Here is a 20,431-nt window from a genome sequence, read left to right on the forward strand (position 1 = left end):
CTGGGTTCATTATTGAATCTAAATATTTCCTATTAAAATTGAATTGGCACTTTATGTATGTTACCGTGCATATCTAGATGTACTTTATCATAAGTGCATATCAATTATGCATATCTGTAGTCTATGTTTGTATTTTAGTGTATTCTATTGCAATTGTTATTCTGAATGATCAAATCTAGCTGCTTCAAGTGTACTTTATTTCTGCATAGTGTATGTCCTATGTAGCATGAAGCAATGCAGAATAATCTGATTATTTCTCCTATCTAACATTGTACCTGGAAGCTTTAATGTGTATGATTTGTTGTACATGGATGTTCTACTACAATACCTTCATATCCACATACTTTGGCCTCATTATGATGTCTGTCGGACCGCAACCGACAGCCTTTCAGTTGTGGTCCGACCGACATCTAGTGCTGTGGTCCGACCACCGCACCGAGTCAGCATTCATATGGACTTACCGATGATGGCAACGGACTCATGGAGCCCATCAAACCGTCTGTAGGTAAGTAATATCCTACAATGTGGCGGTGCTTGCTCACCGCCTTAGGAATTACAATTTCACTTTAAGGAAACCTTTCAATTGCGGTCCGACCGCCATTGAAAGGCTGTCAGAAACAGACTTTTGGGGCCCCTAGCAGGGCCCCTGTCCATCCAATGCCTCCACTATGAAGCCTGACAGGCACTTGTGGTGCCCCCCAAACATCCATACCCCGCATGCCAGGCACCACATGGTGCCTGGCACATGGGGCATGGATATTTGCAAACATCCCTTTTTTCCAATGCAGGTTGTGCTATGGCTCTTTCCCGTCCCCTGCACGAGCAGCAATGAAAAATGTATGTTTCCAACTGCCTCATGCCCAGTCGCATCCAAATTCATCAATTGGAACCGCTGACTACTGGTCAGTCAGTTTCCAATTCTGACACAATGCTGGTCATCTGCTTGTCCAACCAGCATCGGAGTCAGGGACTAAATTTCGCCTTTCTATCATCTGGGTGCCTTGTGTCTTTACGTTGGTATTTGGATTGTTTAATTGTTTATTGGTGTATCTGGGTGGTATATTTCTTTACATTCTTTACATGTAATTCATTTCACTAGGGTATACATTTGTATTTGTGTAGATAATTTTATTATTAAACCTTAAAGTGGATATTTTAAATGGCTGGTCCTGAATATTTTAGTTTAATACTTATTGACTAGTATATCAGCATATGTTTTGCCATTGAAATGTTTCTGGAAACGTAAACTTTCTATCATATGTCAGGAGACTCTGGGGCATATTACCAACAACTAGCGATAATTATCGCTATGTTGGCTTAGCGGCAATATTTTTATCGCCGTGCTGCGGCGATTTTTATCGCTTAGGAACCTTGCTATTATCAAGGTTTATCTCCTAAGCGATAAAAATCGGCCGAAATGCATGAATATCGCTGAAAAGTCAGCGATATTCATGCATTACCGAGCTAATGCTCATTGGATAACATGGCTAAGAACTGCTCAGGGGCAGGTGTTAGCTTTTGGAGATATTCGCGCTCAGCGCGAATATCTCCAAAAGTTGGTAATAGGAGATAGCGATGTTAGCGACTGTTTTCAGTCGCTAACATCTTGGCACGCCCACTTTGCATATCATTAGTGATAAATTTCACTGACATGCAAAGTGGGGCCCAAGATGGTCGCTATCTCCTACTAGCTGTTGCTAACTGGTGTTAGCGACAGCTAGGTAATAGGGAGATAATTCTATCTCCGCTTTCTTGGCTTTTAAAGCCAAAAAAGCGGAGATAAACCCCCTTGATAATATGCCCCTCTATCTTTAGTTTGTATTTGGATGTTTCTCATCATTAGATTATTAGCTATATGCCTCTTATCTATTGATATCATTTGTGGATGCTTTATCTTTTTACTGTGTAAGCTGGATTTTTATGTAAGAATCATAGCTACAGTGTTTTGTATGTATCATTTTATCTGGATGAACTACAGGCTGTAATTGTGTATAGTTCTAACTCAATAATACATTTAATGACAATTCTGTTTAAATATTGGTATACCTTTATTCATAACAATCTACAGTTTCCTTGAAAGTTTGAACTAGACTACTCTATTTCAATATGACACTTTCTTGATCATTCATTTTTAAATTTCATTGTTACAAGTGTATCTGGATTTTTCACCCATGTATCATTTAAGATGGACTATGTTTCCTCTATTGGTTGTGTGTTTCTGAATATTTTAGTTAAATAATATGGTATCTAAATTAAATATTTCCGTTTTTTAGTATGCAGTGATGAATTTCTTTACAATAGTGTTTGGAATCCTTATGTATCTATTTTTCTAGTTTGAAGATTAGGATGAATAGACTCTCATTAAGGCTTTGTTTAATTGTGGCTGTGTTGGGATTCTTTGTGTGTGTAACATCAGATTCTTAAGCTTTACTGGGTATTTGTATTTTTATCTTGATGTTTTACAGCAATATGTTTTTTAACATATGAATACTTTACTTCTAATCTGTGGTGTCTGATTGATTTATTTCTTATAGTGAAAGATGGATTATTTATGAATGCATATTTAAATCAACATTTTTTATTTCAATCCTATATAGATACTTTAAATGGTATCCTGTACAGCTGGATATTGTACTTTCTCCTACTGTGTCACAATTAGGTATACATTTATTAGGTAGTGGTAGCTTAGAGTATTATATCTCAACCATCTACAGTTTCCATGGGGGTCCGGCAAGGGTCCGCAATCTCTCCCATACGCTTTATTATTTTCCTGGAACCACTAGCAAACGATCTTAATTCTATGAACATTCTTTTTCATATGTATGTGGATGACACGCAGCTTCACCTAAAAATCAATTCTTCTGAAGACTTCATCTCACTCAATTCCTCCCTGATGATTACCCAAAACTGTCTAACTGAGAACCATCTCCTGCTCAACACTGCCAAAACAGAATTCCTTCACATATGCCCTCCTAAGTACACTCCCAAGATTGACCTCTGGATGAAACACCTCACTACCTTCAATTGCTCCCCTCTTATCATCGACTCAGCTAAGTCTCTTGGAATCACCTTAGACTCACACTTGAACATGAAGAAGAACATTAGCAAGATGTGTGAGGGTGCTAACTACCATATGAGGCTTCTTAGAAACCTAAAACCATTCCTCCCTCAAGAGGTCTTCAAGCAGATGGTTCAAGCGCCTGTCCTGCCAAGACTAGACTATGGTAGCGTGGTGCATTGTGGCCTCCCCAAACGTACCTTGGCCCCGCTCAGGGCTTCATTGAATGCAGCTGCCACACTGATCACTGATACAAAAAGAGTTGATTACATCTCTCCAGCACTAAGATCTCTAAAGTGGTTACCCTACGAAGCAAGAATACAACCAAAGATTGCCTGTCTGATGCACAAAGCCCTCCACTTCAAAACCCCTGGTTACCTGGCTTAAAAACTAGAACTATCGGGGGCAGACCATCAAGAAGTGCAAATTCTCCACTACTGAAACCTCTGACTTTTCGCAAAAAGAGAACACGGCTCCGAGCCTTCTCTGGCTCAGCACCGAAGATCTGGAACTCGCTCCCTCCGGAAATCCGCAGAATTCCCTACATGGCTGCTTTCAAACATGAAGCAAAAACAATCCTAATGAACAGGTTCCTGCCTTAAATTACCATTGATTGTCTGCTTTCTACATTTTTTTTCTTGTTTGTTGTCTGGCCTACCAACTGTAACACCCACTACTGTCTACCTTACCATACCAAACAATGTTTGTGCGCATTCTTGTATATTTTTATTGGCTCATTATGTTATCCTCTCTTACTTCCTCTACAATGTTCCCTTTTTACCTTGTTCTCCCCTTCCATTATTGTGAAGCGCTCTGATACCTCTCGGGGTCCTATTCGCGCTATACAAAACTTTTTAAATAAATATTGTATTAGGTATTCTGAAAGGTTGTATCTGGACGATTTGAGGATAGAATACTTGTGCATAATTAACACCTTCCAAAATTTGAATAATATTAGACATCTGGATTAATCTCTTAGCTGATATTTTATCTGGTAAGTTTATTTGTTTTTGTTTATGAATGATTTCCTTCAATACAGTTATATCGCAATACCTTTTTGCACCTTAGTTTTATTTGAATGCAATATATGAAAAATTTAGACCTAAAAATAAATACCACTAAAACTTTTATAATGAACTGTGTGAGGGGCGGAAGCAAGCAGAGGGACATTTTTGTAGAGAATAAAAAAGTGGAAACCACTGTAACGTATCCCTACTTAAGAATTTGAATTGACCACAAGGGATCCTGGTGTCAGGCAGTTAAAGCTAGGAAACTTATTTTTATGAGAACTGCCCTAGTAAATTTTTCACAAACGTTAGGTAAGAGGCCCCCAGTAGAGCTGATTAAAATTTAACATGCTAAGTGTGTTAGTACAGCTACCTATGGGGCCGGGATATGGGGATACTGTAACGTAACCGAAATACAGATAGTCGAGAATGCATTTTTAAGGTACTTATTGGCTGTTCCACGCTGTACGTCAACCTATATCTGGCACACTAAGTTGGGCATACCATATATTACGGACATAATATAGGTGCAACCAGTTTCATTGTGGCACCTGATCTGGACCTTGCTAAAAACCACATTCAACCGGCACTTGTTAAGTGGCAGTCTTGAGTTAGAACAAGCCCTAGAGATCAGGTGGTTGAAATATATAAAAGAGTTCATGACTGATTTGGGCCAGCCTGAATATTATCATAATCCCTCCTCGATGGGTTCAATCTCTAGAAAGATTTTTAAAAAACAATGCATGACCCACATGGAGGCACATGGAGGCAAACACATTCGCCAGTGAGGCATCAAGGCCTACAGTTCAAATGAACCAACTGATGTGCTCTACCCTCGCTATCCAACCATATCTAACGTACACAACAATGGGGTATGACATATCTGTTCTCACACGACTCAGACTTGATGTATTCCATCATTTGGTAAGTTTTCCGACCCCAAACGATTGGTCTAAAACCTTGATAAACTGTCCTTGCGATGGAGTCTCACCCCAATCAACAATCCAAGTAGTCCTGTTCTGCAAATTTTATCTAGAGCAGAGGATGAGGTGGATAAACCCATCTTGAAAATTTGTGGATTCAGGCAATGTCGTCCAGCCTACCTGGCCCTGCAGTTCTTAGATAATGAATGCTTTGTAAGAAACATAGCCCTATTTCTTGAAATGTACGATCAGATATAGGAAGCATCTCTGAACGTTGTCTCTTTTTTTCGCTGACAGGCCATAATTGTTAACTATTTTTTTGTATTTGTAAATGATGTTTTAACTTTTTATGTACATTCTTTTTATAACTACTGTTTAATATGTGCAATATGAAATGGTAAAACTGTGTTGACTTTCTAAATCATTTTCTTAACGACTATTGTGCAAGACTTGTGACATGGTACTGTAAATATGTGCTTTTATGGTTTTTGTGTGTCAAATTGAAAACCGAATAACAATTTGAATGAATATTAGTTCCTTACATGGAAATATGAATTTGTTACTATTTTTTCTTTGTGTTTTGATGGTGCATTTGTTTCCTTTTTTTTTTAAACAATTTTTATTAGAGTTTTTCCAAGTTTAATAGTACACTCCACCCCGCCCACCCACCCCACCCCTGGAGAACAGGTATCCGACTTTTAATTTATAACATAAACAATAATCATTTTAGACAACTTTAAGATCAAAACGATAACAAGTGATTAGAAATGTTTCAAAATTGCAGAAAATGGCCCCATGTATTATTACAGCATTTAGGCATCCTGAATCCATGCTAGCAGTGGTGCCCAGATCTTCATGCCCCGATTCCGCTTGACCCTCCCTTTATTTCTATAGATTGCAACCTCCAGGCTGCAGGTCGAAAGCAGTTGAGTTCTCCATTCTAAAAAGGATGGAGGTAGCGGATCTATCCATGCTGATGCAACGCATAGCCTGAAGACCGCCATAGCTCCGAAAATCAGCCCTTGTATTTCATCAGGTCGGGCGGTGCTGGATAAGCCCAGCAGGACTTCTTCATTAGTGATATTAACCCTACACTGTGCGATGCACGAGATAAAGTCAGAAACTTCTGTTAATACATTGACTAGATTTGGGCATGAGGCAAACATATGAGTTAAATCTGCTGCGGGAAATGCACATCGTGGGCAAGTTGTTCCTTTCCCCGTCCCCCATTTAGCTAATTTTCCCGGAGTATAATACAATGAGAAAAAAGTTTTAAAGAATTGTACCTGGAGTTTCATGGACATTAGACATGTGAGTGACATTTCATAAGCATTAATTGAAGTTTGAGGACAGACCCCCAGCCTAGTCTGCCATGCCGCCCCTTGTTTATCCATATCATCGGGTAATAATGAATTTAATCCAGCATATATTTCGCCAATCCTCGGAGTTTTAGATAATCTTAGTTTCTCAATGATTTGAGAAGGAAGAAATTTGATACGGCCGCCCCCCTTCTTTGATATGAAATCCCGTACCTGGAGGAATTAAAAAAAATCTCGATTTGTCAAATTGAAATTTGTTTTCAATTCGTCAAATGGTTTGAATCCTTGAGTAGAAAATAAGCACCCTAATTGCGTAACACCTGATTCAACCCATCTCTGCATATAAACATCCTGAAATATTTCAGGAAGATCCGTATTCTGTGTCAACGGGGTATAGAAGGAATACCGACCTAAGCCTACTATTTTTTTTACATTGCCCCATACTTTATAAACACTAGAGATTGTCTTAAATTTCACTTTTTTTGTAAATAATCATCATTAATGTGGCGCCATAGGCAACCAGCGCGTCCGTCTCCCAGAATAAGTTCTTGCGGGGTAGGTATGTTGTGACGATCCGGGTTAGCCATAAGTAAATTAACGCTGTATTTTAACACTGTAGCCCAATAATATAATTTGAAGTTGGGTAGTGACCAGCCACCTCGCTCTCGGGGTAGAGTGATCCATTTGAATGCTCTTCGTGGACTATTATATCCCCATAAAAAACGAGAAAACATAGTGTCTATGTTTTTAAAAATTAGTGGGGAAAATTCTAAGCATATGGCCCGAAATAAATAAAGAAACTTTGGAAAAAATAACATCTTGACAACATTAGTTCTACCCCCAATTGTTAGATGCAGATTATGTAACCGCAGTAGTTCTTTCTTGGTACGATATATTAAGGGTTCAATATTGTCATCGACGATGTTTTCAATTTTAGCGCTAATACTGACCCCTAAATATGTTGCCTTATCACATATCCTCGGGTCGTTCATCGTGATTTTATTATTCAGTATTATCTGGGTTTTACTAGAATTTAATTTATATCCTGAGACATACCCGAAATCGTGCGCTTCCTTTTCTATCAATGTTATAGCGTAGTTAGGGTCACCTGTAACTATAACAATATCGTCTGCATATGCCATACATTTAGTTTCTAAATCCCGTACTTTAATTGAGGGAATTAAAGCATTTTTTTCTAGGCTGTGTATAAATGCATCAATATAGATGGCAAACAGGAGGGGCGAGCAAGGACAGCCCTGTCTTGTACCCCTGGTAATGGTGAAGCTTTTTGAAAGAACCCCATTAATCAAGACACGGGCACTAGGATTTACATAAAGCCCTTTAATTGCTAATATATATTTTTCTCCAATTCCGCACTTAGTCATGGCTGCCCATAAGAATTTCCAGGAGACCCTATCAAACGCTTTTTCTGCGTCTAGCAGTATAAGCGCCATAGGGTCTCCTGTCACTCCCATGTAGTCAAAAAGGGATATAGTTCTTTGTATGTGATCAATAGTAGATCGCCCGGGAACGAACCCATGTTGCCATTCAGAGACTATTTTATTGATAAAAGGTGCCAGCCGTGATGCCAATAGTTTTGAATAGATTTTCGAGTCCCCATTTATCAAAGTAATAGGGCGATAAGAGCCCATTTCTTTGACATCCTTGTTTTTTTTAGGGAAGACTATTATTTTGGCCGATGACCAGGACCTTGGTGGGTCCCCCCCCTGAAAAATATATTGAAAAAGTGATGTTATAATAGTGTTCAGTTGTGGAGCGAATTTGATGTAAAATTTGTTGGGAATCCCATCCATACCTGCTGCTTTTCCCTTAGCCAGACCTTTCATTGCAAGTAGTATTTCCTCCCAAGAGATTGACCCATCTAAAAGTTCCTGGTCTTTGAATCCAGGTAGGTTTTGGGATCGCCACATTCGTTGTCGTCTTCGTGGTATAGTTTCCTATAAAAATTTTGGAAGGCCATTCTTATTTCTGCGTGTTCATATCTTAGCCCCAGATCTGGGACCCTGATTTCTTTTATTAGTGCAAACGAGGTCTCTTCTCGTGTTCTGATAGCTAATTGATGTCCAACTTTTTCACTCAGTTCATATGTTTTTTCCTTATTGATGTTGGCTCTAGCAATTGCCCTCTCAACTAATATTTCTGAAATATGGTTTTTAGCGATAGCCACGTTGCACATCGCCTTGTCTATCGGCTTTCCTACCTGTACCGCTTTAATCAATTCCTCTTCTGCTCTTCGCAAATCTAGTTCTAATAAAGTCATTTTTTGTTTTTCTATTTTGTTGTATTTAAAGGAAAATTTCATTGTTTCACCCCTCACACAAGCCTTCAGAGCATCCCATACCATGTCAATTGAGGTAGAACATACGTTATCTTCTAAGAAAGCAGGGATCCAGGTTCTCATATGGCGAAAATAAGCATCATTATATAATAATGCCCTTTCAAATGTCCATGTTTTTATATTGGATCTCTCTGATACATTCACAAGGCGAAGCACCAACGGGTTATGGTCTGAGAGAATTCTGGGTAGTCTCTCAATTTGATAGGTTGATCTCAGGGACTTAGACAAAAGCAAGTAATCTAATCTAACATGTCTTAAGTGAGGGTGTGAATAATAGGTATAGCCAGGGTCCCCTGGGTGTTTTACTTACCAGCCATCTAATAATCCATGGAGCAAGCACATGTCTTTTAAGGCAGAAAAAACGTTTCGCTTCCTACCCTGGTATTTAAAGCCTTCTTCTGTAGACCATTCGCTAGGCAAATGAATATTAAGGTCTCCACATATAATTAAGGGGAGGGGCCAATGTGCTAGTTCATTAGAAACCTTAATCAATAAATCTGGATCGTCGTTGTTATTGCCATATATAGTACATATTTTTAGCTTATCTTTCCCGTTGTTATGGTGGAATTCTACTATTGCAAATCGTCCTAATGTATCTGATAGCACCCGTGGAAATTTTAACCCCCCACCTTTTGATAAGATAGCAACCCCTCTGGTCCGTGTCCCCTGCATTGTGGCTATGATGAGGCAATATCCTAGTGTTTTTAGTAAATATTGTTGCGACCCCTCAATGTGTGTCTCCTGTAGGCAGACGACGTTTGCCCCGAGAGTTTTAAGACTCTCCAATACTTTCTGTCGCTTCTTTAAATCGTTAAGGCCACATATATTCATAGACAATATATTGATCTTAGCCATCAGAGTATTTCCTGGAACCTCTCCAAAAACAATCTCTTTTTCTTAGTCTTTCTTTCTTACTGATCTCTAAGTATGTCATATGTCCCAGACATAAGTTCTCGACCCTGTTCTCCACCTCTCCTATCTTACAGTCCCCCCTCCCCGGCTCTTCCCCGCCCCAGCTATACCCCCCCGCCCCCCTACCCCCTTTCCTTCCAATGAGGCACCCTAGGTGCCAGAGTACCCAGGTGTAGGCGTCCATGTGATCCGCCCGCTTTAGCCCCCCAGGTGTATCCTGGCCCTGTATATTCTTGATTTATGCTAATTGGATTGGTGTGTGTTTAAACATTGCTTTCTACTCTATTATAGCACCCTGTGTATTGCAGTATTTCATACTCCCGCCCGCCCCCCGTTCGTTTTTTTTTTTTTTATCCCCCGTGTTTTCAAGCACTTCTGATTAGAGTTTCACATTTACATAATGTTCATTGTTCATTTTCTTCCTATTTTTCTTTTGCCATTGTTCTAGGATTTCTGGTCCCAGACTCTAATAGTTCTTTTAGATAATCCTGGGCTTGTGTTTCGCTGATGAAGCTTCTCGTTGTGCCCTTATATATTATTTTTAGTCTTGCTGGGTTTTGGAGGAAGACAGTAGCACCAATTTTTTCGAAGGGTGTAAATAGTTGTCGCATCTTCCATCTTCTTTCTACAGTGGAGTGAGCGAAGTCCGGCCTCACAAAAAATTTGAATCCTTTATGTTCCCTTTGAGTTGTTGGTCTGGCTAGATCATATATTGATTCTCTAAGGAGAAAGTTTCCAAAGTTAATTAGCATAGCTCTGGGATATTGCTGTGATTTCTGAGGGTGTTTAGGTAGCATCAGAGGGAATCGATGAGCCCGCTGTATTTCCCTCTCCATATCCCAAGCCGCAAGTTCCGGGAAGGCAGATTTGAGGAGGTTGATCATGGATCCTCTTGCATCGTTTCCCTCAAACCCTTCGGGAATTCCGAGAAACCTCAGGTTATTCCTTCTTGATCTATTTTAAGCATCCTCCACTTTTAGCATGAGATCTTTTATGATCCCATCATGCGCCTTTTCCGTTTTGCGCAGCTCGGTAACGTCAGTTCCCAGATTTTCCGTGCGCTCTTCAACCGAGGCCATTCTGTCAGAAATCTCGGTACAGATATTTCCAACTTTCTTAATTGCACCTTGTAGTTTTTCGATAGCAGCGTGGTTTCTTTGGCTATCTTTTTTTACATCCTTGTGGAAGTTCTTAATGGATTTCAGTACTTCACTCAGTGAGGGTTCAGTGGACGATGTAGTTGATGGACTTTTCCGTGTGGAGTTTGTTCTTTCTTTAACATTATCAGTATTAGTGCCTGGATCTGTAGTCTGCTCATTTGTGAGATTACTTTGCTTAGATCGTTTGAGCCTTTTTTTCCCCAATTTTTTCCGGGAATTTGTGCCTTGCCCAGTATTGCCGGTGTTTCGAGAGTCATTGGGGCCTAGATCTCCTCGGATTACGTCGAGTAGGCCTGCACTCGTTTCGCTGTTGTCCGTTGACCCACTAGATTCACTTGAAATGGACATCCCGGTTTTGTATATATCTGAGTCCGATTCCACCTCGGTAACCTGATTATTCGCTAGCTGTCGTGGGGTCTCTGGTGAGAACGTTTGCATAACGGTTGAGAAGGAGGAGGTATACTCTTCGCCTGTTGTTCCCGGCGGGTGATCACCTTTTTCTTTAATTTGGTCGTTTTGCCCTGCTATTGTGATATTTGTCGCTAGTGTTGTGCTTGTTCCTTCTTTGCTCATGATGGGCTCTACTGTAAGGCTGCTGGGATCCGAACATTGAGCAGTACTTCCCACCGGGTTGATTTGCTCTATACCCACATCCTTTACTGCAATGTGATCCTCGCTGGCTCCTGTCGGATCACTAGTCTGATTGAAAGATTGTTTATTGCTCTTGTCAGGATTAACTGACCCTTCTTTGGGTAATGGACTAAAAATGGTCGAGATTCTGGGCTGAGAGATTGTTGACGGCCCTGTATTTTTTGCAGCCGCTTTCAAATTTTTTATTGTTTGTAGCCTTTGTGCTTTCTTGACCAATAAATCCAAATCAGCATTATCAGCATTATAAGCGGTGTCCTCCGTATCTCTCCCCTTCTCATCGGTGTTCTCTTTGCGCTTTGTTTTTGCCTTTTCTTTTTCCTTTTGGCGGGTTTTTTACCTGTGAATGTCTTTAATCTTGATTCTTTCATGTCCTTCATGTCCAGTATTTTTCTCGGCATTGCTCTCCTTAGCTTTGGATCCTCTTGTTTCAGGACCTTTCATTCTGCCCATGTTTCCTTGAGAGATATGCACAGTTTGGGTACTCGGTGTGCCTTGTTGGCCTTGCTGGTTTTGCTGGTCTTGTAAATCCTCCAAGTGCTCTGGGCGTGCCATGCTTTCTAAGACACCGGCATTTGATGGTGTATCCGTCGCATGTAGACCACCCTTTTCTCTCTCATTCTCTTGGTTGAGTCCTGCTGGGGTCTGTTCTTCTGCAGGCCCTGTCTGTGCCACAATTCCCGTGATTCTGGCAGCTCCCGCCATAACAGATGTCCGTATAAGTTGGTTTTTCTTCAGTCCTTTGGCACTTCTGTTTGATTTTGGAGTCCTTCCTGGTGAGTTTGGCGTAATTTGAGTTTTTGCCACTTCCACTGTACTAGAAGCTGTTTTTAGAGTTATACTACCAATTTTCCAGGCACTTTTTTTGTACTCACAGCATGTGAGTGTACCCTCTACAAAGAAACTTATTGCATGCAGATCTGGTGAAATTTGGGCTGATTTAGCTGATTTAAATATACTGGTTAGGACTAGGTATGTGACAACACCTGTCCCCCCCTTTGGCCGCCCCCTTGATTCTATTTGATCTGAGTCAATGTCTACTGTGCTCTCTTTTTTCTTTTTCCTTCTCTCCTTCCTCCTCTTGGTGAGGCTTAGTCTGTTCAACCCCTTCACTTTCACTTTTCTTCCTCCAAGACCCGTTTTCTTATGCATTCGCCGCCGCCTTTTTCTGCCTCTCACTGCCTTTTGGACAATCACCAGCCAATCACCGGTCTGCTGTACGTACCCCTAGCAACAGGGGTACGCAAATTGTTCTGCGTGCGCAGTATGCGGGTTTAAATGCGCCGGCGCCTTGTCCGCCGATGACGCACTGAGACAACCGCCGTTGCGAGCAGTCGGCTAGGTCCCGGCCCGACCTCCTCGGTAACGGTGTGGCACGGTGCAGAGGAGCCGCCCAGGAGCAGCAGAGATGCCGCCTCGGGAAGCCTTCACCGAGAGGTCAGAGGTAGCCACTTTTAATACAATACCCCCTTATTCATGCGTGTAGCAGAGACAAAACCAAGGCAAAAAAAAAAACGAGAGAGCACGATTAATTAGATCTCGAGTCTTAAGCTAAGTGTCTTCCGGGCAAATAGTTTTTTCACAAAGTTTTCGCTGAATACAGGCGCATCACCTTGGAGTCATACTTTATGAATAATATTAAGTGAAACTCACGGCAGCCAGTCTTTCATCCAATCGCCCATATGTGACGATCAAAGAGCAAAGAGCGGAGTACACACCCCGGTAACAGGGCTGCAGTTACGGTTGCAATCTCATCCGTAGTCGGTATCCACAGGCGCACATTTCCACTTGTATTTGCTTTCCACTCCCGATCTTCGCCCAATCTTTTTGCCCAATCTTGTTGGTTCATCTATGCCCAGTAGATAACAGAGCAGAATAGGGGAGATTTTCTGAGCGGCTGTTAAGAAATTATATAGGCAGGTACACGGGCTGCTGAGCTCATTACAAAAGCCGACCGCTTCATTTTCTTACTGCAGCCACACCAATCCTCTCGCATCTGAAAAACTTGCCAGCCATCAGGTCCAGGATCTGCAGGAGGAGGCCGTTGTGGCCTCTCACTCAGACGCCATCTTGCCTCTCCTTCCAAATTTGAGCAGATTGCGGAAGCATTTTTAAGGTACTTATTGGCTGTTCCACGCTGTACGTCAACCTATATCTGACACACTAAGTTGGGCATACCATATATTACAGACATAATATAGGTGCAACCAGTTTCATTGTGGCACCTGATCTGGACCTTGCTAAAAACCACATTCAACCGGCACTTGTTAAGTGGCAGTCTTGAGTTAGAACAAGCCCTAGAGATCAGGTGGTTGAAATATATAAAAGAGTTCATGACTGATTTGGGCCAGCCTGAATATTATCATAATCCCTCCTCGATGGGTTCAATCTCTAGAAAGATTTTTAAAAAACAATGCATGACCCACATGGAGGCAAACACATTCGCCAGTGAGGCATCAAGGCCTACAGTTCAAATGAACCAACTGATGTGCTCTACCCTCGCTATCCAACCATATCTAACGTACACAACAACGGGGTATGACATATCTGTTCTCACACGACTCAGACTTGATGTATTCCATCATTTGGTAAGTTTTCCGACCCCAAACGATTGGTCTAAAGCCTTAATAAACTGTCCTTGCGATGGAGTCTCACCCCAATCAACAATCCAAGTAGTCCTGTTCTGCAAATTTTATCTAGAGCAGAGGATGAGGTGGATTAAACCCATCTTGAAAATTTGGGGATTCAGGCAATGTCGTCCAGCCTACCTGGCACTGCAGTTCTTAGATAATGAATGCTTTGTAAGAAACATAGCCCTATTCTTGAAATGTACGATCAGATATAGGAAGCATCTCTGAACGTTGTCTCTTTTTTTCGCTGACAGGCCATAATTGTTAACTATTTTTTGTATTTGTAAATGATGTTTTAACTTTTTATGTACATTCTTTTTATAACTACTGTTTAATATGTGCAATATGAAATGGTAAAACTGTGTTGACTTTCTAAATCATTTTCTTAACGACTATTGTGCAAGACTTGTGACATGGTACTGTAAATATGTGCTTTTATGGTTTTTGTGTGTCAAATTGAAAACCGAATAACGCTAAATTTTAAATTTTAAATGTGAATGCATATTAGTTCCTTACATGGAAATATGAATTTGTTACTATTTTTTCTTTGTATTTTGATGGTGCATTTGTTTCCAATCATGAAATTTTAATTGTACATCACCACAACTCAGTAGAGTATATCAATACAGTTGTGTAACTATACATAGTTCTATCTCAAAAGTATATTTCATGATAGCTTTCTTTTAATATTCATATGTGCATCATAACTTTTCTTATAACAATCTATAGTTTCTTTAACTTTTTAAAATATAATGCCTTATGTCCAGGTAATTATCATACTTTTTATCATTGTAAATATATCTGGATGCTTTAATTTAGTATTACAGTGCCTAATGACCTTTTTTATGTGTGTTGTTTTTATCTCAATTTTTTACTTCATTTTATTTGTATCTGTTACCTCTTTTCTACCACTGTAGCATGCGGGTGCTTTGTCTCTATACAGTGACAGCTAGAGTTTTATATATGTGTTAAATCCGGATTGTTGTGGATGTATACTTGAATCTGGATGCTTTATTTCCAATTGACCTACTGTGTATATCGTTTTACCTACCTTATATAGCTTATTACAATTCAGTCTAAATATTTGAATGTGTATCATAAGTTGATTCCATGTTTCATTAAAATCAACAGTTTAAAAAAAAATTTGAACCTTGCTTTCAATATTGGAAATAAATCTGGATCCTTAAATTAAGTATTATTGTGCGTAATGGCTCTATTTTATCTGTGTTGTTTGCATCTTTTTTTGCATCTGGAGGTTTTCTTTCAGTTTATTGGTATCTATTATCTCTTTTCTACTGCTGTATTATGTGTACGCTTTATTTTAATACGGTGATAGCTCGAGTATAAGGTATGTGTCAAATCTGTATTGTTCGGTGCATATAATTTAATCTGGATGCTTTAATTCCAATTTACAGACTCTATATATCATTTTTCCTCAATGATCTATCTTGTTACAGTTCAGTGTAAATATTTGCATGTGTATCATGAGTTGATTCTGTGTTTCATTTAAATTTACACTTTTTTTAAATGTTGAATATACTAGTTTTTCCCTCATTTATTTATCTACTTTATATGCATAAACATTATACCATTTTGTGTGAATCTCAATTTTTCACCTGTGAATCATTATATTGGGACACTTTATGTTCTATGTGTTGTAATTTTCCAGATGTTGAATACAATACTATGGGATCTATTTTGTCTCTTTTGTATGACAAGGATGCTGATTTGTATTACAGTTGCAAAAGAAACAATTGATCGACGGAATGCTGGACAGTGCAAACATTCATCCCCAGTCACAAGGAGCTGGTTTAAATCCATCATTCTTTGCTCACCACACCACCCCCGTTTGGACCCAGCCATATGCAAATCAGCCTTGACCCTGTTCCATGTGGGAACAGTCCAGCCCGAACTGACAAGCTGTGTCCCCCCGGACCGGAAACAAGCATCCTGGGACCGGTTTCTGGGCATCACCCTTCATCAGCCAGGCTAGCTGGAATCCAGTGGTGTTGTGAGAACACGACCCATGTCTGGGCATAACCATCCCACTTAGGGCAACATATGCAAAAGAAACAATTGATGGATGGAATGCAGGACAATGCAAACGTTCACCCCCAGTCACAAGGATGTGGGTTAATTCCATCATTCTTTTACTCACCACACCACCCCAGTTTGGACCCAGCCATATTCAAATCAGTCTTGACCCTGTTCATTATGGGAACAGTCCAGCCGGAACTGACAAGCCAGGTCTTCCCTGGAAGGGAAAAAAGCATCCTGGGACCGGTTCTGGGCATCATCCTTCATCACCAGGCTAGCTTGAATCCAGTGGTGTAGTGAGCACGGGACCCTTGCAGGTTGTCCAACTCGAGACTAAGACAGGGTTTTTTTTCTTTCCCATCAGGCAATGGGGTTCGCTCTTTCCTAGGGGATTCTTAGCTTTACACCCACACACATACTAGGTACACTTAGGTACACTTAGGTAAGGTTTGCATCGTAGGAGTACGCTTGATTACTGCCATTTGTCTATATGCCTGTATATATTTACTGGTTTAGCACCATGGTATAATTCAACCTTTTATTTATTCTATCAGTGCTTGCAATCTTATATATTTGTTTCTGTCTAATGATTGTCGCCGCAAACATGTTTTATAATAGAATGACGCTGGTTCAATATGCTTATTGAAAACGTCCCCATTGTTTATTCTGTGTATCAGAGTAGGAATAGTAAATTTGACCCACCACCATCCAACACTTTTCCTGAGGCAAGCACCTGTAGGAGTAGAAATAGTCAATTTGCCCCACCACCATCCAACACTTTCCCTGTGTCAAGAGAGTTGGAGCTCGATAGAAATAGGACAGTAGACATTTTTTGTATTTCAAACTAGAAGGAATATAAGCAGGAGCTGATAGTCATTAAACCATGAAGGATACCATTTAGTTAGGTGATCTAAAAAGATATCCTAGTGCTGTTATGCTCTAGGTAATTAACCAGATTAGATGATGTTACTTGGTATCATTTAAATATGTTAAGAGGAGGAACTTTTTAAATTTCAGTTATCAGATGACCACACCCGCCAACAAATAAAGTAGAAGGCTCGGCTACCAGGCTACAGATATTGAATAGTAGAATATATTGGTATGTAGATGGATTCTACTTTTGTTAAACAGGCACTCATGCTGGGGCAGTCCCATCAACAATGATCTTCTTTTTCTAATTAGGATCAAGAACTAAAAAACAAGAAGCACACAGACTAACATTGAATATTTGTGATCAGTGGACGAGTAACAGATAAATCAGCAACAAGAACAGAGGTAACATATACTACTAATTATAAGAATGGATAGTAACTTTAGGGAAGTCACTTAGGATAATAACCCTTATTTTTGATTTCTCTAAATACATTGGATCATAATGTAGTCATGGTGTATATACAACAGACCAAACTTAGAAAAATAGGCATTGGATTGATGAATAGAATCTTGGGTTAGTTGAATTTGATGAATGTGGGATACATTTTATGTGAACACATGCAATAAACATGGAGTTATTGTTCTTTTATCATAGCGAAGATTCCATCCTGTGATGTCGAAATAAATAATGTTGTAGAATGGAGATAGGCAGGACTAATTGAGAGTAATAGACTTGGGATTTTTGTGTTTATTGAATCATATGTAGGATATGAATTACTTGTGGATAAGTGTATTTTTATTCTGTTAATTTTTAATTGTACACTTACTTCGGTCTGGAGACGGCAGTGTTCAACTGGTAAATCGCCAGAATTCTCCTGCTACTCCTGCTGTGTATGGCCACTATGGAAGTCAGTTTACCACTGAGCACAAAATAGTGGAGGGGTTCTTTTATACATTTTTTGGGGGTAAACGAGAATTTAAAAGAAAATATGTTTTGGAAGCAGTTTTTTCGCTTGATTAATACCATGACTGAATGTATATTTATTTTGTCTTGTGTAAAAATTTAGACGTTTTTTCTCAGAATGGCAGCCATTTTGAGTAGATGCTGTCTCTGGGTCTGTCATAAAAATAGTTGAAGGACTGTTGTTTTATGAGCTTCCAATGGATTGTATGTATAATCTTTTTTTGCCTCTGACATTAGTGTGTATCTTTAAAAAAAAATGCTGTAATAATATCTGTAATTTTTTCGCGTTTTTTCAAACATTTTTAAATTTTATTATTAATACCCAGGAATTGTAATGGATATGCACTATAAAAAATACCCGAGTATTACAATTAATACCTGGGTATTTAAGTCTCCCCCACCCAAAACCCCTATTTCACTTGCATCCCATCCCAGGGGATGAATGCAAAAATATTAAGTTACTGAAAATTTAGTAAAAAACTAGGAAAACATATGCGTTGTAATGGTATGCATTGTATTAGTATGCATTGCAATGGTATGTGTTGTAATGATGGTTATAATGTATTTCAATTAACATGCGTTGTAATGGTATGCATTGTAACGTCATATATTCATCCCAGAGGCCCTAGATACCTAGGGTACCACTTACTAGGGACTTACAGGGGGCATGAGAACCAATTGTGGGCATGTTTTAAGGGAAAGAACACTGGTACTGGGAACCTGGGCAGCAGGGACCGAGTACTCTACTGTCAAAGTTGCATCAAAAAGCCAGTCAAAAAGTGGAGGGGTATTGCAACAGAACCCCATTTTCTCACAGCGGACCTCCAGGACAGCGGTAAAAAGGCAGTTATAATGGCGGACATTGGCCCTGGCCATAATGAGCAGCCCACCGGGGCCAAGATCGGCCCTAGAAAAAGACAAGGGAGGAGAGGAATGGGGCCAGAGGCTCGTGATGTGAGCTGCAAGATTTTGCTTCCCCATGGTGAAGTGCCCCTGGTAGCAGAGGCCCTAGTTATAACCTGACCGCATGAACACAAACACAACACCAACCATGAGGAAAATGAATTAATTGGGCTGCGGCCTGCACTATCAAGAGAGACATCACTGTGAGCGGAGGCCATGTATTTCCTGCCCCAGATGGCTGGAGGGGCCGTAAAAAGGAGGCAAGTCAGATGATAAGCGAGAGACATTTGGAAAATGGATGAAGCAACTTGGGCTATTCTTGGGAGCCCTTGCCCATCCTCTTTCACTGTTCCTACTTGAAGGTCCCATGCTGCTTTTGGACTAGACATGGGAGTGCAAGAGGATCTGGGAGCTCCTGGGGGAGCTGGCTCTCATTGATTGTGTGGGGGCCTGCTGAACTCTAACTCCTGTGGCTTATAGTCAAAGACATGGGGGTGGAGGAGGAAGAGTGTGCTAGGGCAGGACAAGGGGGTCCAGACATTACAGATTCTGGGGCTCTCAAAGGGGCATATGAACATTGATGTGATGACTTCTGAGCCCACGCCACTCCATCACTTGCAGTGTATAATTGAGCACCTACCAGGGTCCAGGGAGATAGTCCCTTTCTCACTCTCTGGGGCACTTCTCAACACCATATGCAGGGGAATGGTGAAACCGAAAGGTCAACAACAGCTGCAATCCAACAAGATGTACAAGTATGCAGTACCCAAGCAATTAATGAAGGGAACTGTACCTAGGTGGAGATACCGTAACTGTCAGAACCCTCCATAGGAGACATAATGGCAGCCATCCAGGACCTTAAGGGTACTTTGAAACCTAAAACTGATGCAGTAACAGTTGATGTTAATTTACCGCACGCAGACTTAAAGAAAATGTCCGATAAGGTTACAGCTGGGGAAGCGGATATCGATACATTGCAAGCCATGTCTCAAAAGTTGGATACTCAGTTCAGGCATCTCACCAAACAACAGGAGATCATGGTGCCTAAATTTGATAGCCATGAGGGCAGGGCCCACCGTAACAACATTAGAGTGGTGAAGGTCCCCAATGAGGTGGAGCGACCAAGTACTGACCAGTTGTTCGAAGATCTGATAATTAATAACCTCTGACCGAAATGTTTTTCTAATTTCTCTTTCAGTTGAGCTAGCACACAGGGCGCCAGTGCCTCTGCCCAAACCGTGCACAGCGAATGCTCATTGCCAGAATTTTCAATTATCGGTATCAGGATGCCATATTTAGGGGTGGGCGGCAAATTGCGAAATTTCGGCTCGTTCGCGGTCCGAGCAGAATGCAAAAATGTCAAAACTTCAGGAATCTGCGACGGAACGGAATTTGCCGCCCACCCCTAATAAGTCAGTAGTACTGATAACCTCTGAAACGCATCAATAGGGCGGTGGGGAGCTTTCGTATGGCAGTGGTATTTTAAAGACAATGCCAAGCAGTGGATGTTGTCTTTTCTGGCACATAGGGCATCCTGTGAATCTGTGTATACGTGCAGTATCCTCTGTCCACAGACGCACTCAGAACACCCAAAACACACACATGAAGTAGCTGCGCACATGTAGAACACACCACCTT

The sequence above is a fragment of the Lissotriton helveticus genome, chromosome 1_1, assembly GCF_964261635.1.
Source record: "Lissotriton helveticus chromosome 1_1, aLisHel1.1, whole genome shotgun sequence".
Classification (NCBI taxonomy): domain Eukaryota; kingdom Metazoa; phylum Chordata; class Amphibia; order Caudata; family Salamandridae; genus Lissotriton; species Lissotriton helveticus.